The sequence below is a fragment of the Lissotriton helveticus genome, chromosome 1_1 (assembly GCF_964261635.1).
Source record: "Lissotriton helveticus chromosome 1_1, aLisHel1.1, whole genome shotgun sequence".
NCBI lineage: Eukaryota > Metazoa > Chordata > Amphibia > Caudata > Salamandridae > Lissotriton > Lissotriton helveticus.
In genome coordinates, this window is record NC_136057.1 from 1,462,051,196 (window position 1) to 1,462,066,397 (window position 15,202).

Consider the following 15,202-nt stretch of genomic DNA (forward strand, 5'->3'; position numbering starts at 1 on the left):
TTGGTATTTTAAATAAATTGTGTAATTTAATAAATTGTAATACAAATTTTTTTTTTGCATAATTGTTGTTGATTTTATGTATTGAACTACTTGCTTGGAGTTTCAAATTGTTTCACTGTATATTTTTCAAGGGAATGTCCTTTGTTTATTGGTTGGTTAACCCTACTTCCCTTGATTTTAATTTAAAGGGGTACCTCTCATTATTTCTACCTCATGGGAACAGTCCAGCCCGAACTGCCAAGCCATGTCTTCCCTGGACCGGAATCAAGCTTCCCAGGACCGGTTTCTGGCATTACACCAAAAGTGGTGATGGACGGTCCTGGGAAGCTTGATTCCGGTCCAGGGAAGACATGGCTTGGCAGTTCGGGCTGGACTGTTCCCATGAGGCACAGGGTCAGACTGATTTGCATATGTGATGGATTAAACCCAGATCAGTTGACTGGGGGTGAGTGTTTGTATTGTCAACGCTCCGTCCATCACCACCTTTGGTTTTTCTTGGTTCGCCCTAAGTTGGCAGGGTATGCTCAGACGTGAGTCCCTTGCTCACTTTGCCACTGGAGTCAAGCAAGCCCGGCTGAAGACGGCTGTAATGCCAGAAACCGGTCCTGGGAAGCTTGTTTCTGGTCCAGGGAAGACATGGCTTGGCAGTTCGGGCTGGACTGTTCCCATGAGGCACAGGGTCAGACTGATTTGCATATGGCCATGTCTGAACTGGGGTGGCGGAGTGAGGTAAAGAACGGTGATGGATTAAACCCAGATCAGTTGACTGGGGGTGAGTGTTTGTATTGTCAACGCTCCGTCCATAACCACCTTTGGTTTTTCTTTGTTCGCCCTAAGTTGGCAGGGTATGCTCAGACGTGAGTCCCTTGCTCACTTTGCCACTGGAGTCAAGCAAGCCCGGCTGAAGACGGCTGTAATGCCAGAAACCGGTCCGGGAAGCTTGATTCCGGTCCAGGGAAGACATGGCTTGGCAGTTCGGGCTGGACTGTTCCCATGAGGCACAGGGTCAGACTGATTTGCATATGGCCATGTCTGAACTGGGGTGGGGGAGTGAGCTAAAGAACGGTGATGGATTAAACCCAGATCAGTTGACTGGGGGTGAGTGTTTGTATTGTCAACGCTCCGTCCATCACCACCTTTGGTTTTTCTTTTTTCTAAAAAAAATAAACGACTGGAAAGTCATGGCTGAGGTGGGAAAATTATACCAGTTTCAGCTCAGGGTAGTCAACATGTTTCAGGGTAGTACAGGGTAGTCGACATGGCAGGAGGTCGACATATTTCATGCCCTATGTAGCCCAAGTGGATCTAGGCATTTCATCAGGACCGGGGGATCCTCATCTACTCTAAGGGGACGGAATGGGTGTTTGTAAAGAGAGGTCATGTCCCCTATAGTCTGGACTCTTACTGTAGTCCTGTATGAAAGTGAAAAATTTATTAAAACGAGGTAAAGTGATCAATACCTTCTGGAAAAACACTTAGAAGGAGGGGTCTAGTGGTCCTAGCTGTGACGTCCAGAGTACTCGCTAAATGGCGAGAGGAGCAGTACTCAATTCGAGAAGCTCTGTACCGCAGGACCTACCCTTGTCTGGCCGTCACCGGGAGTGAATGATATTGGCTCCCATCATACATTCACCCAGTGAGGAGCCGCTACTGAACTGTTGAGTGTGAAAACACCCCAAGAACGTAGGCACCACCCTCAGCAAGCGTTTTTTTGTGAGTTTTTTTAAGGCGGGGGCTTGGGGGCAAAAGGGCCACTTAGGCCCTTCTTGGAACGAGGCCTCGCCCCTCCAAGGCCCGTCCCCTTCCTTACACAGTGAGATTTTTAGGTTGCGCCTTGTCAGTGCTTGCGCTGCACCGAGGCCCTCCTTGGTACTGCCTTGTCTGCAAGCGTTAGCTCCCAAAACAACTGGACCTTTTAATTATCTTGTTACATAGTCTGATTTATCTTAGCTTTGAGCACTATTTTGTTTAATGATTTGCCCCTATACCACCCACTACGTCGCAGCAGGCCACCCACTTTTATTTGAATTCTAATTACTAATGGCTGGCCGCTTTGACTATACAAGCAGCTTTTCTTTATTTATTTATTTTAGCTGCGCAGTACACTTTAAGTATGGGCGCTTTTACCACAAAAAAAACCATATGTTTGTCAACTTGACAAACAGATGCTTTTTTTGGTCAAAGCGTCCCATGCCACGGTTTCACTTTAATGTCAGCCACGCTCCTTTCTTTAGACTCTGCTTGCCTAAAGAAAGGGGCACTACCTCCATACATTTGAAAGCCCTGCATGGGTGCTAGTAATTTACATTGTAGTAGATCTCACATTTGCTAAAGTTTAAGCTATTGCATTGCCAATAGCTCAAACTCTCGTAAATGCGAGCCCTATTGCATTGCAAATGCTTGTTGTTCAATTTGGCAGGTCTGCGGTAGAGGCATTGGGGTTCCCCTGTTGTACATTTTAAAGGTCACAACTTGGATGTTGACCATCCCTTCTATTTCATACTATCATTTAGATGTGCCTGCAGCCCCTGTTGCAGATGGTGGGCCAGATGTATGACCATTGGCTTTTGTGACTCGCAAATTGCGAAAAATTGCGAGTTGCAATTTGTTAGTGGCAAAAGCCAATGTACAACAGTGTCAGAGACGCTGTTGGCGATTCCCAATGGGGTCGCAAAATGCGATGCTCATGAATGTTAATGAGCCACTTGCAATTTGCGACCCCATTGGGAATGGCAAGCACTCCCAGGGATGGTGGCCTGCTGGGATCAGCAGACCTCCATTTCTGGGACTGCTTTTCAATAAAGCATTTTTTTAATGTAGCTTGTTTCCCTTAAAGGAAAACGGGAAGCATTTTAAAAAAAAAGAAATGAAACGGTTTAGTTTAATTTTTTATGGGCAGGTAGTGGTCCCTGGGACTACTGCCTGCCTTTAAAAAATATTTTTAGAGCCAGTCCCATTTGCGACTCCATTACCACTCTCTTGAAGAAGGTGGTAAATTGTGAGTGTTTTGGAACCGCAATTTGGGTCGCAAAACGTTCATACATGGCTTGTGAGTCGCTATTAGGAAGGGAATGCCCCTTCCCAATAGCAAGTCGCAAAACATATATTTAGCGAAATTGCAACTCATTAAAGAAACGTTGTACATAGCCTGTAGGTTTTTGCATGCGCAAACGGGTCGCAACCCCGTTTGCGCATGCAAAAACAGGTCATACATCTGGCCCGGGGTTCTGAATTTGGCCGGTTCGTGTGTGCTTCTGCATTCTTGTAATTTTCTTTTGGAAATGCTATTATGCTGTGCTGTTTTTTGATCATTTACCTAAAATGGTCATATTGATTGACAGGTCTGTTCTGTGTGGTGAGGTTAGTTGGTCCCCAGCTAGATGCTTGCTACCGCATCTTCGCAGTCTGTGACGATGGTGAGTGGGCCCCGGAGTAAATAAGCTCTACCTTTTTCGATAACCCCCTCAGCTACCGAGACCGACCGGGATATTTCCCCGTTGCAGTTAATACCCGGAATGCTATGCCGGAGTAAAAGAATCCATTATTAACCCATATTGCGCTTTTCAACCGGTCCGAGCCGGCGGTTCCCGGCAGAAGTCAGATGACAGTAAGTGTGTGTGGAGGGGGCGGGGCCCCACAGCTTGCATTATTCAGCGCCGTTGGCCTTGCCGCTGGCAGAACAGACTCCCAGTCATTCATTTCAGGATGACGCCTCACCCACCCGTCCCTTTGTCCTCGGCCTTCCGACAGACAGCACAGTTATTCATTTAGCGGTTACATTTTCTAGGCCGCATCGACCGCCTGCGATGCTGCTCCGGGCCGGAAGCTCCTTATCAGCGATTTACGGCTTTCGAGTAGGACATTATTAGGCCTAATAGTATGCGTCCCAAGTGGTGGGGCGTGGGAGGGGGCTTGTTCAAATTCTAAGCGCTTGGACGTGTGTGCGCTCCGAGGATAACCCCCGCTCAGTCCTAGAAATATGACAGCGTTTCAAGGATCTACACCGACAGGTCTTACCACTTTGCTGACCAGATGTCTTTAAGGTTGTCAATGCCATGCGCACGTCCTAGGTTTTCATTAAAAAAAACGGTGCATTCTGGGATTGTAGTCCTGCTGTACACCCCAGTCGATAGAATTGAACTAGCACAACTGAAGAAAAGCACGTGTTTAGAACAGTCCCTTAGACTGCAGCATTGCACTGGTGACATTGAGTCATCTGGTACCTTCAGTAAGTGTCAGAAAAAGGGGGATAGCAGCCAATTCGGCCCTATTTCACCACTGGATCCCCTAGCCAGGCCTGCTTTATAGCCAAACGGCACACAAAACAATGGGGTCTCCATGCAGAATGTGGCTAGGGGGCTCTGAGATTCTCGTGGCGCACAGATAGTCAAAGGCCTTGTACTGAAAGGGCCCCCCCTGAAATGCTGTGGCCCTCATTTAGCGCAGGGGCCTGTGTTACACCCCTGCAGGGCAAAGCAAGGCGTGGCAGCGATGAGCCTACAGGCTGGATACTTTTACATTGTCAGTGTCCCTATGGGAGGACAACCAGTTAGCAAGAGCTCGGTTTCAATCCCAGTCACACAATGGCTGTCACACCAGGGCCGGGCTTTAGGTGGGCCAGTGCTGAGACGGGACCCTATTGGCTCTCTCTTTTTGCCCTCACCCTCAGGGTGAAAAATAAATATTACCTCTGCATCAGTACCACCCTTCACCGCCTTTGATGTTACTTCAAAGAGACTCGTTATAGTTCTTCCACTGTCTCATCATTTCAGACCTGAAGCATTTTCACTATTATATACAACAAATCCATAGTGGTTGCTTATTTATTTCCTGCAACTAACAACCAGTGGCAAAGCCAATAGTCCTGGCTTGGTGTAGGTGTAATGTTACCTGTATAATTTATTGGGATGCAATGACAGAAGCAGCAAAATACCAGTCGGATAGCACACTATGCTGAGCACAGATTTTCAGCTAACTTGTTTTTAAGCCGCACCCTTAATTACATTGGCCCCGCCCCTTTGAGAGACACCCCCCACACCGTTTTTTCCTCCCACTTAAAAGCCCTGTGTCGCCCTACAACAGTACCTGCATCTTAGTTGGGCAACAAACTATTCTAGTGACAGTCCTGGAGCCAAGAAGGTGGGGTAGAAGAATCTGGGTGGGCACTGCTAGGAGCTGGCACTAGCGGCCAGTCTGAGAAGCTGGCACTGTGTGGCCAATGTCCGAAGGAGGAACTAGGGGTAGTGTGAGGAGCCTGCTGTAGGGAGCAGCATGTGGAGCTGGCATTGGTGGGGATGAAAGGCGCTTGCATTAGTAGTTGGTGGGTGGTTATGGCACTGATGGATAGACTGGGCAGCACGCACCAGTTGGCTCTTTGGAGCATTGGTTGCAAGTCTCCCTAGGGATTGGGTTCCGCTTGCTGCGTTTGAGTCTCCATTGAATGTAGTATGTTATTTATTGGTTTATGTTGCTGCTTTAATTTATAACAGTCATTTTGTGTTTGTGTTGTAGCCAGAAGTGTGCTACAGATGGTGTGGGCTCCCAAGCTTCCAGTGAATGTTTCTGTCAGTATGGATTGCCAGTGCTTAATTTGAGCCAGTGATTACAGGTGGGACCAGCCGGCACTCGTTTTTGGGCACTGGTACTTCTTTTTCCTCAATGGACTTCGACCCAGAACAATCCATACTAATAATATAAAGAGAGAGACCAAACCTTTGAGGCGGGTAAGCTCCGGAACCACTGCGCCAACCGGAACACCGCATACAGCATTGGAAAGGTGAGGCAAAGCAGATGGACATAGGCTATACACCAGCACAAAATGTAGTTTGTAAGGGACAAAGCACGTTGTGGGACAAAGTAGTCTGTTGGATGTAGCACCACCTCTGAGGTAGGCGTGTTCATACAGCATAAGCGTGAGAATAGCGTTCTATCAAGTTGAAAATGTGTGGCGTCTGAGTATGCCGTCGGATGATGTTGACGCAGCGTGTGGCGTCTCAGGGGACCACGCCGTGTTGTTGACGTGCTTGAAAGTACGAGGCCAAGCAGAAGACACCCGGGCACGATGTGCACAGCAGGACGGCTGTGAAGCTTTTGCAGACTGTGAGGCCAGCGAAATTGGGAGCGGTCACACACGTGCAACCGTAGCGCCGTACATAGCGGATGCGTGCCGAATCACAGACGCATGGGAGCGGGTAATCACGCATGGGAGCGGGTAATCGCTGTGCCGTATATGCAGACTGTGAGGCCACAGAAGTTGGGAGCGGGCACACACGCTCAACTTCAGCGCCAAGGTGAGTTGCCCAACAACAAGATTACTGCAAGTGATTAATGACCCATTAGAACTACAGTGTAAATCATTTTTGTCATACCCGGACAACCGGACAAGGGATAAAAGAGAACCTGTAAGAGTGGGATAAGGGTGCAGAGAGTGTGTTGTGGTGGATTAAAGACGCATGATGTGGAATGAAGACTATTCAGCACCCTAACCATTGATAGCTCCTGCCGCGGGCTTCTGAGCACAACTTGGGTCCCGGCACCTATTCTTGTACAAATTAAGCACAGCGGATAGCTAGTGGTGTTGGACTGCAGCAGCTGATGTGCTTGCAAGGACCTGGCAGCAAAAGGAAGAACTGATAGAAGCTTCTGAAGCCGTGGGCCAGGTTTGAGTCCAAATCCAGCTGAAAGTGATCCTAAAGAGAGAGGGCCCCAGAGAAACCCAAGCTATTCTTTTGATAGGAGGCTGAATGATGTGTTAGGTTGTTACCTGGTAATCAGAGGATCAGTTTCCTTGCACAGGGAAACTGAACGGGCCTTTGCAGGCTCTGGTGTGAATGAGAACGAAGCTCTGCCTTTGTGTGCATGGGACTGTGTGAGGGAAACCTCGCTCGAAAGGGAAGCCCTTCTATGCATCAGCAAAAGTATCCAGTGTACCAAGCACTTATAGTCATCTGCCGAAAAGTGTTTTTATCATACCTTGCCATGTCAGAGGTTTTTGGGAGCCTGGGTCAAAAACTTCATTCAAGAAGGCCCTCACAAGCCTCCGACCCTTTTTTAGTTAATCAAATACGTTCTGTAGATTAAGCGAAAACAAAGCAGATCCGATATTTGGCCCCATCTAGTGCTTTTATCCACGTCGGCTGCCAAGTCATTAAGAAACAGCGCAGCCATTTGTTAAAATTCGCTGCAAGAACGAAGCACGGTGTCTTGAGAAATGGCGCCCCCACTGGCCATCCTATGCAACAACACCGATAAAACACTGGTGATTACTTCAACTGGACTTGCGCATTCTATACTGCACATTAGGGTAAATGTAAAGGGTAAATCGCCAGAAGGGTGTTGAAGGGGCTGGATGGCATGTCAGTCTAACAGGAAATTGTTCCAAAGTTTGCCTTTAAAGATAGCATTTTTCTTCCAGCCCAGTCTCTGTTGGAGGATTTTTCTACTCACTGTCAAATGTAAGAACGCATTTGGATCACTAGTGTTCGGAACCGGCTCTGAAAATAAATGTGTTCACAGTATAATACTTTTTGGGGGATGGAGAAATGTTCCCGACATGGCTCTGGGCAGTGTGTGCTCCTGCATCGATTTCATCATAGTAAGGTGTTGCACTTTGACCCCCACCTACACACCCAAGGGGATCATACATGTGCATTGGAGGCATGTCTGGGACAAGGACTGAAATCCAGAGTAGCGCTCTGTGGTCAGAAGGAACACGCCAACTCCACCCTCCTTTCCAAGTTCGTCTACTGTAAGCTCACCAGTGTGTACAGTACTGAAACTGTACTACAGATCACAGTGGTACAGCAGGCCTTTTCACATGTCCGTGCCGAGGAGTGTCTCCTACTGGTCCACATCTTCAGATTTCATGGACGTCATCAGGACTACAGTAATAAACCAGAAGATTCTATGTAATGGATAGAGAAACCATTCACTTCCTCATCTAATCATTTCTAGAAGTTGGCAGTTTTATTTTGAATCAATCAAAACACAAGACGTGTGCCAGAATTGGCGATCGTATTGTAAAACAGTATAATACAAGTCCATAAAGTGGACTGATTATTAAGCTATAGATCTCAAAGGTTTTTCAACCAGTTGAGAAAATAATACAATAATCACGTCCGAAAAATCATATCATCATTTTACTGATGCAAAGATATATGATTTTATCACAAATTTAGCGGGTCTAAATAACAGTCTGCACATGTTTGTGTCACATTTTCAAATACACAGAGAAAACAAATTCTGCAACGCCCAATCCCTTCACTATTTCCAGAGTGTTTCAGCAATGTCTGCATATGTCGTAGTCAAGATATAATGGAAATAATACTTATGTTAAGTAACCTTACTAATGTACTCCCCCAAACAGGTTGGTTACTATTGGGCTGTCACAGATGGAAACTGGGCCAGTATGTGCCAAGGGTGCCTGTGCAGGGCCACCTTTGGGACGCCACATCTCTTGTCGCTACAGACCAGTGAAAGCCACCTCTGAGCGAGGGAGGTCCCTGCGGGCAATGATAGGAGGGGAGCTTTTGCAGACCAGCAAAGGTGGATAATATGGAGGGCCAACATATGGGAAGTCCTTTCAGGCCTTAGTCCGAAGAATTCTTTAGGAGACTCCTTAACACCGGGACCTGCAGTACCCTCCGTCAACAAAGAGCCCAGGCCCGGCTTTAGCACTGGTGGCGCCCTATGCGACAATGTTTGTTTGCGCCCCCCAGTGGCGACTCCCACACTACTACCCTTTAACAGTACCCCCTCAAGTCTCCATAACCACTCTCTCTCTCGGATGTATTTAATAGCGCCACCTATACCAGTGTATGGTGTCAGAGCACTTTACATCACAAACACTACACAGAGACAATCAATCATAGGTGTGTAAATCAGTGTATAAGAAATGTTACATAATACAGAGGACTACAAGGTGTAGGAGTCACATGTCATCCATACTGGTAGACAGTATAGTTTAAAAGTGCTTGGTCTGGAGAAGCACAGACTCAGAATTTGAAAACATAACCGCATGGTTGGGGGTTACATTTAATAATATATTTTTTTTTACCGAAATGAACTCTTTTTGAAACATTAGAATAATGAAAGACAGAGGAAAACATCATGATGCTCTAATCCATACCTTGCAGTTTGCATGCAGTTCTTTGATGACAGTTATTAGCTCACTGTTCCATGTTAGATTTTTAACATCTACACTGCTAGTAACAAAAGAATGTAATTGACAAAAGCTCTGACCTACTTAAACTATATGCACTTTGTGATCTGCATGGTACACATTCTTTGCAGCAGGCACATTAACCCTCTGTGCTTCCATAAAATGAGCTAAAACTTCTACTTGACAAAAATCCTTCCTTCTCCAGGAAGAACATTACTCACAGAGTTATCTTGACCCTGCCGGCCCAGGTGTGTGGAGAAATCCTGCAAACCCTACCGTGAAGGGTTTTCACGCAAGGTTGATAGGGATGCTCCTCTAGGCAATGATGAGAAAGACGTTCTATCACAAGCCAGTGTGAGGGCGGCTCTTGCAACCCCTGGAGTAGGGACAGCTCCCGCAAGCAGGGCCGGACTGGCCATAGCGGGCACCGGGCAATTCCCCGGTGCGCCGCATGGGTGGGGGCCGGTTTTGGGCCCCTGGGAGCCGGTTTTGTTACTGGGCCGTTTTTGCAGCTTAGCTGCAAAATCGGCCCTGTACCAAAATCGGCTGAAAACCGGCCCCGTCAAAGAGCTTAGCCGCACCCCCAACCCCCCCGAGTGGGGAGGGGGGGCCGGCCGAGCACTTTGCCAGGGCCGGTTGTGGTTCCCAGTCCGGCCCTGCCCGCAGGCCTTGATGTGGGTGGATCTCTTGCAGTCCAGAGTGTGAGGGAGACTGGTGTGTGATCTAGGATATTGTCTATATTGTGTGTATGATAGTTATTTGTTTCTTGAAGTTTGATTTATCTGGTGTTGTGTACATTGCAAAAAAACTGAGAGTGGACCAAACTCTAGGGTCAAAGGAGGAAGATTCGGTTATTCCTAGGATAAGCGAGGATCCAGTAGCGGGGGAGGTCTCTTGCAGGTCATGGTATGTGGTAGGATCCTGCGACTCCTAGAGAGAGCTCTTGCAGGCCTTGGTGTAGGGAAGGTTCCTGCAGCCTAAGGAATGCCATGAGATGAAGGCAAGCGAGTAGCCATAAAATTCAAATACCCCATCTTTGAACCAAAGCTGTTATGGTACCAAGCAAGAGAAACAAGCCATCAACACCCTCCACAGAGAGGTTGCTTGTCTCTTCTATCCAAGTATCAATCCATTCAATCTTTCATCCTTCCATCCACCCGCTGATATCCACTGTTTCATTTTTACATTCTGTCGTCCATTCAATCTTACATCCATCAATCAGCCGCTTACCATTCCATCTGTCTGCCAATCCACATTCAGGCCTATCCATTCATCTTCAAACCTATCCATTAAACCTATCCAGCTACCATCTCACCCAGTCATCCAACCTTTCACTTATCCACCCCCCCTTTGATCCACCCATTCTTTCAATCATTCATCCATCCTTTCCCTCATCCATCCATCCTTTCACTCATCCACCCACTCTTCAACCCATCCATCCACTCATCCATTCATGCAATTACAGTTTCACACATTCATCCATCCTTTCACTGACTCATCCATCAATTCACCCTTTCGCACATCCATCCATCCCTTCATTCAGCCATCAACAGTCCCTCTCACTCATCCATCCATTAGTTCACTTACCTTCTCTCCAAGTATCAATCCATTCAAATTTTCATCCTTCCACTATTTCAACTTTCCATTCAATCTTTCATCCATCAGTCAGTCAGTCACCATTCCGTCTGCCCGTTCATCAGTCTGCCAGTCTATAGCCAAACCTCCATTCATCTTCAAACCTATCCATTAAACCTATCATTCCATCCACCATTTCACTCAGTCATCCATCTTTTCACTTATCCATCCTTTCACTCATCCTTCTATCAAATCACCTTTTCACTCATACATCCACCCCTTCCACCCAGCCATCCACATACCCTCCTTTTCACTCATCCATCCGTTCACTCATCCATCCAACCACCCCTTTGCTCACCCATCTATCCACCCTTTCCCTCCGTCCATCCATCCAGCCTTCCAGTCTATCGCCCATTCCCTCATCCACCCATCCATTTACCCTTTCACGCACCCATGCATCCTTTCACTCATCCATTCATCCTCTCTACCACACATCCATCCATTCATTCATCCATCCGTGCATCTATTAACGTTAATTATATGCCTTGATCTGCAGAGCCGCAGACAGAGAAGAGGGCCATCGAGCGCCCCACCCCCGCTGTAGCTGCGAAAGGGAAGGGGGTGTTGGAGAGGGGAGGGGGGGTGAAGCCCTGCGGGCCTCCCCGAGCGGGTTCTTGCTGGTCGTGTTTGAGGCCTGCTTGTGTCTGCCCTGGATGAGGAGCTCTCTCTCAAGCCCTCTGTGAGAGGCGCCTGCAGGTGGGGCCCAGCTGGCCTGACAGTGACGCAGCTCTCCTCACCCCCACGGCGGATCCATCTGCTGCGGAGCGCGGGGGAGGGTTGAAGGCAGGTGCTTCTCGCATGCACATGATCTGAGCTTCTCATCTTTCCATTATTCTCCTTCAGCGCCCTGATTTCGAGCTCGCTTAAGTGCATGGGTTTGCCACAGTCTCTAGGCAGGACGTAATACACCTCCACTTAATTGCAAAAATATTTTCAACATTATTTTACAGAAATCAACAAATTCAAAATTGAAGTATAGCATTGATACTTCCCAGAAGCATGCTTAATATTCAAAATGCCAGACCAAGCCGCCTGGTAACCCTGACAAGTGCATCACAACGTTTGTGCTCAAGACAACCTCCCTTAGCACCTATCTGGGCTATAGTCCTGGATACGCACCTCAGACCCTCCCTCCCAGATCACATCCAGGCAGCCATCTTTCTTAGGAAAAAAATACAGGCCATTTGTTCCCGGTTTATTATTCCAGACAAGCCAAGAGTTGGCAGGAGAAAAAGAATCCTTGCAAAATTGTCAGGATCTTGCCTAAAATAGCAATTGGTCCTCTGTTTGCTTTAATGATCATTCTGAAACGATCTAGACAGCTCCCATATATTTTTCAACAGCTTCCCGTATCTGTTTGCTGTTTTACATTTATGCGCGAAGGGAAAAATACAGGAAGGATATTTCACTGCTTTTCCGAGTATGCTTACCAGCTGGACTTAGTCATTTTTTTACAGGCCTGGCCTAAATTCATATGTGGCAAGTTACTGTGGACCGTTAAGGGCCATTGTTGGGATCAAGCCGAGCTATCCAAACTGGAGAAGGACGGGAGGGTGTAATATCTTGTAACCTGCCCTGGGATTGGGGCGGGCGGTGGCGTAAAGCAAAATGATTGGCCCCTCTGCAGATTGTCACAGGTGCCCCTGAGTCTCCCATAACTCATAGATATTCATTGGCCTTTGGTTCAATGGGAGCCCCTCGAAGAGTTGGGGGTCCTCCTAAAGGGTTGGGGGCCTACGTGCACCTCAGGGGCCTGCGCTACGCCCCTGGGCGGCGGCAGACACTCAATTATTCCATCAGTGCTGAGTGGAACCTCAAGAGAAAATACATTACCTGCATTCAGTGCTTAATTTGCGCTGGTAGTTTCCAGTGCTTGGCACTTAATTGTCTATACCAGCACTGTTGACAGTCTGCCACATGGTGGCGCTGTTTGTTTGATTTAGTGTGAGCACAACAGTTGTTTACTAATTCAATATACGTTAAAAGTGACTAATACCTGCCGCCCAAGCTATTCTATTACCCTTGAGGCTCTGGAATAGTCTGAATTGTCACACTAGTAGGATTGTGATGGTTAGTAGTTGTGTTGGTACTTTCATTGGCAGCGCTGGCAGGGGCAATGGGTTGTGCAAGCTGCCGTGGCCTCCGACGAGAGCCCTAGCACGTATTTTGCTTGAGGGCGGCGACCACAGTGAAATTAGGCACAATACAGACAGGGCTCTCATTAGAAATTCACTGAGGGCCTGTTAGGAAGGGGCTGCTGTTTTCTTATGTTTCCTGAACACACTGCTGGTTTGGGGGATGGGAAGTGTGAGGGTGAGACTGCAGTTTTTGTTGCTCAGGCGGGGGAGTCTCTGGGCAGGTCCTTTGCTTTGTGTGTCTGATTGTTGTTTCAGGAATGCTAGCTGACAGCCAGATGCGACAGCCTGCACTTCATTGTGGTTATGTTGTGGGTGCTCGAGGTTGGAGGCAGGCCACCTGCCCTGAGAAGAATTATTTCACACCAACACACTAAAACAGACTCTGTTCCCCTTCACCCTGCCGGATTATGGGAGGGAAAGGGGAGGAGCACCGCTAGCACAGACATATACCCCTTCCATGCTGATGACGAGCTGAGCTCGTCATCAGCGTTACCTACCGTGTGCTGATGATGAGCTGAGCTCGTCATGTAACGCGGTAAATCAAAAAATGCCGCATACCGCGGGAAAAACGGCCGCACGCATGCGGTTAAAATACAAGATTCATATTTCAGTGGTGTTCTCCATCAGATTTTATGTGAAAATGAAACCCTATTTAAATTATATTTACCAGTGGGTGGTGGGGTTATGTGTTCGTGCTTCAATTCTCATAGTAAGCGGTGGTACTGTAACACACAAAAATAATGATGTTTCCTTCTACAGTTTTGCGGGCTATCTCATAATGCCTTCACAATATTCCTAAAAGCCCTGCATGAAAACTAACATTGACTTAAAACTTCTGATTGTCGACTTTCTTTTGAACAAATCTCGCCTTCCTTTCTATCCTTTGCATACCTCCTGTCTCTGAGCACAGCCTACTCTAAGTCACATGTTATGTTTTGCCTTAACACCTATTATTTTGTCTGTGCACGTTACCCACACCTTATATCAAAGATCACAACCTCCGCCTCGAAAGTCATACCCCTGCCTTCATACAATACCTCGTTTTCTATATCTCATCTATTAAAACCGCCAACCAGTGCATGAATTCACATAACCCCTCCCCTCACTAAAGATCACACCTAACTCCTATTCATTGAATCTATCATATAGAAACTGGAGGAAAAGCGTGGCCTGCTTTTTTTTTTTTTAAGTGCAAGACTAATTTCAATAACCAAAATAACCAACAACCTGCTAACCCTGGGCTTCGGAGCAGGGTGCTTGTCCGTGTCAAGCCCTACAACACCTCATATGGGGTAGTAAGCACTATATAAATGCAATTACAAAACAAATACAATATATAATTCACAGAAATAGTAATATCATAACACTCAGTGGTTGGGCAGTCAACTGTAGTTCATACAGGATGCATCATAATTCCCTTTTACTCAGTGGCGTAGCTAGACCTTTGGCCATTTTGCTACCCGTGGTTATTGCATTTGCCGCCCTATGACAGCCAGCAGTAAGAGCGGGAGGTTGTACAGGGAGACAGATAACAACGAGGTTAAGGATAAAAGTGCTGCCGCCGCCCCCAAACTCGTCCCGCCCGGGGCAGAGACCGCCCACCCCGCACTCCCCCCTTGCTACGTCACTGCTTTTACTGATTGACACTCATGCATTCACATAAGACAAACTGCTAAGCGATATGTTCATTACTCAGAACTGTACCAGTCTAAAGCAAATAAACCAGCCTTTACCAAATGAACTATACTGAGGCATTATATAACTGAAGACATCTGCCATATGCAGCTGGCCAACAGAGGATTTTAGTTTAGTCGACCTCTGCTGGTCCCAACAAGCTACATACTTCGACCACTTCTTGACATCTCAGAATAACAATCAGATATGGCAAGATATTAACCTCTTCCATGCTCATGACGAGCTCAGCTCGTCATGAGGCACGGTTGAGCTGCACTCATGATGAGCTGAGCTCGTCATGACCGTTAGAACGTTCACACGCGGGGATAATATCCCCGCTGTGCTGAAAGTTCCAAAACGGGTGTGGCTGTGACAAGCTCCGCTCGTCATGAGTGCAGCTGCACTGTGCCTCATGACGAGCCAAGCTCGTCACAAGCACAGCAGCGACGCGCGTGGTCCCCCTCCCCCCGCACGGCGGGGGGAATACACCCCGCAGCGAAGCAGTTAACAAAGTCCTTCCCAGCAGATCGCTCCATCATTTCTACCTTTAACCTCGGCCTGCTCAGGACCATTAACTTTAAACAAAATATCTCAG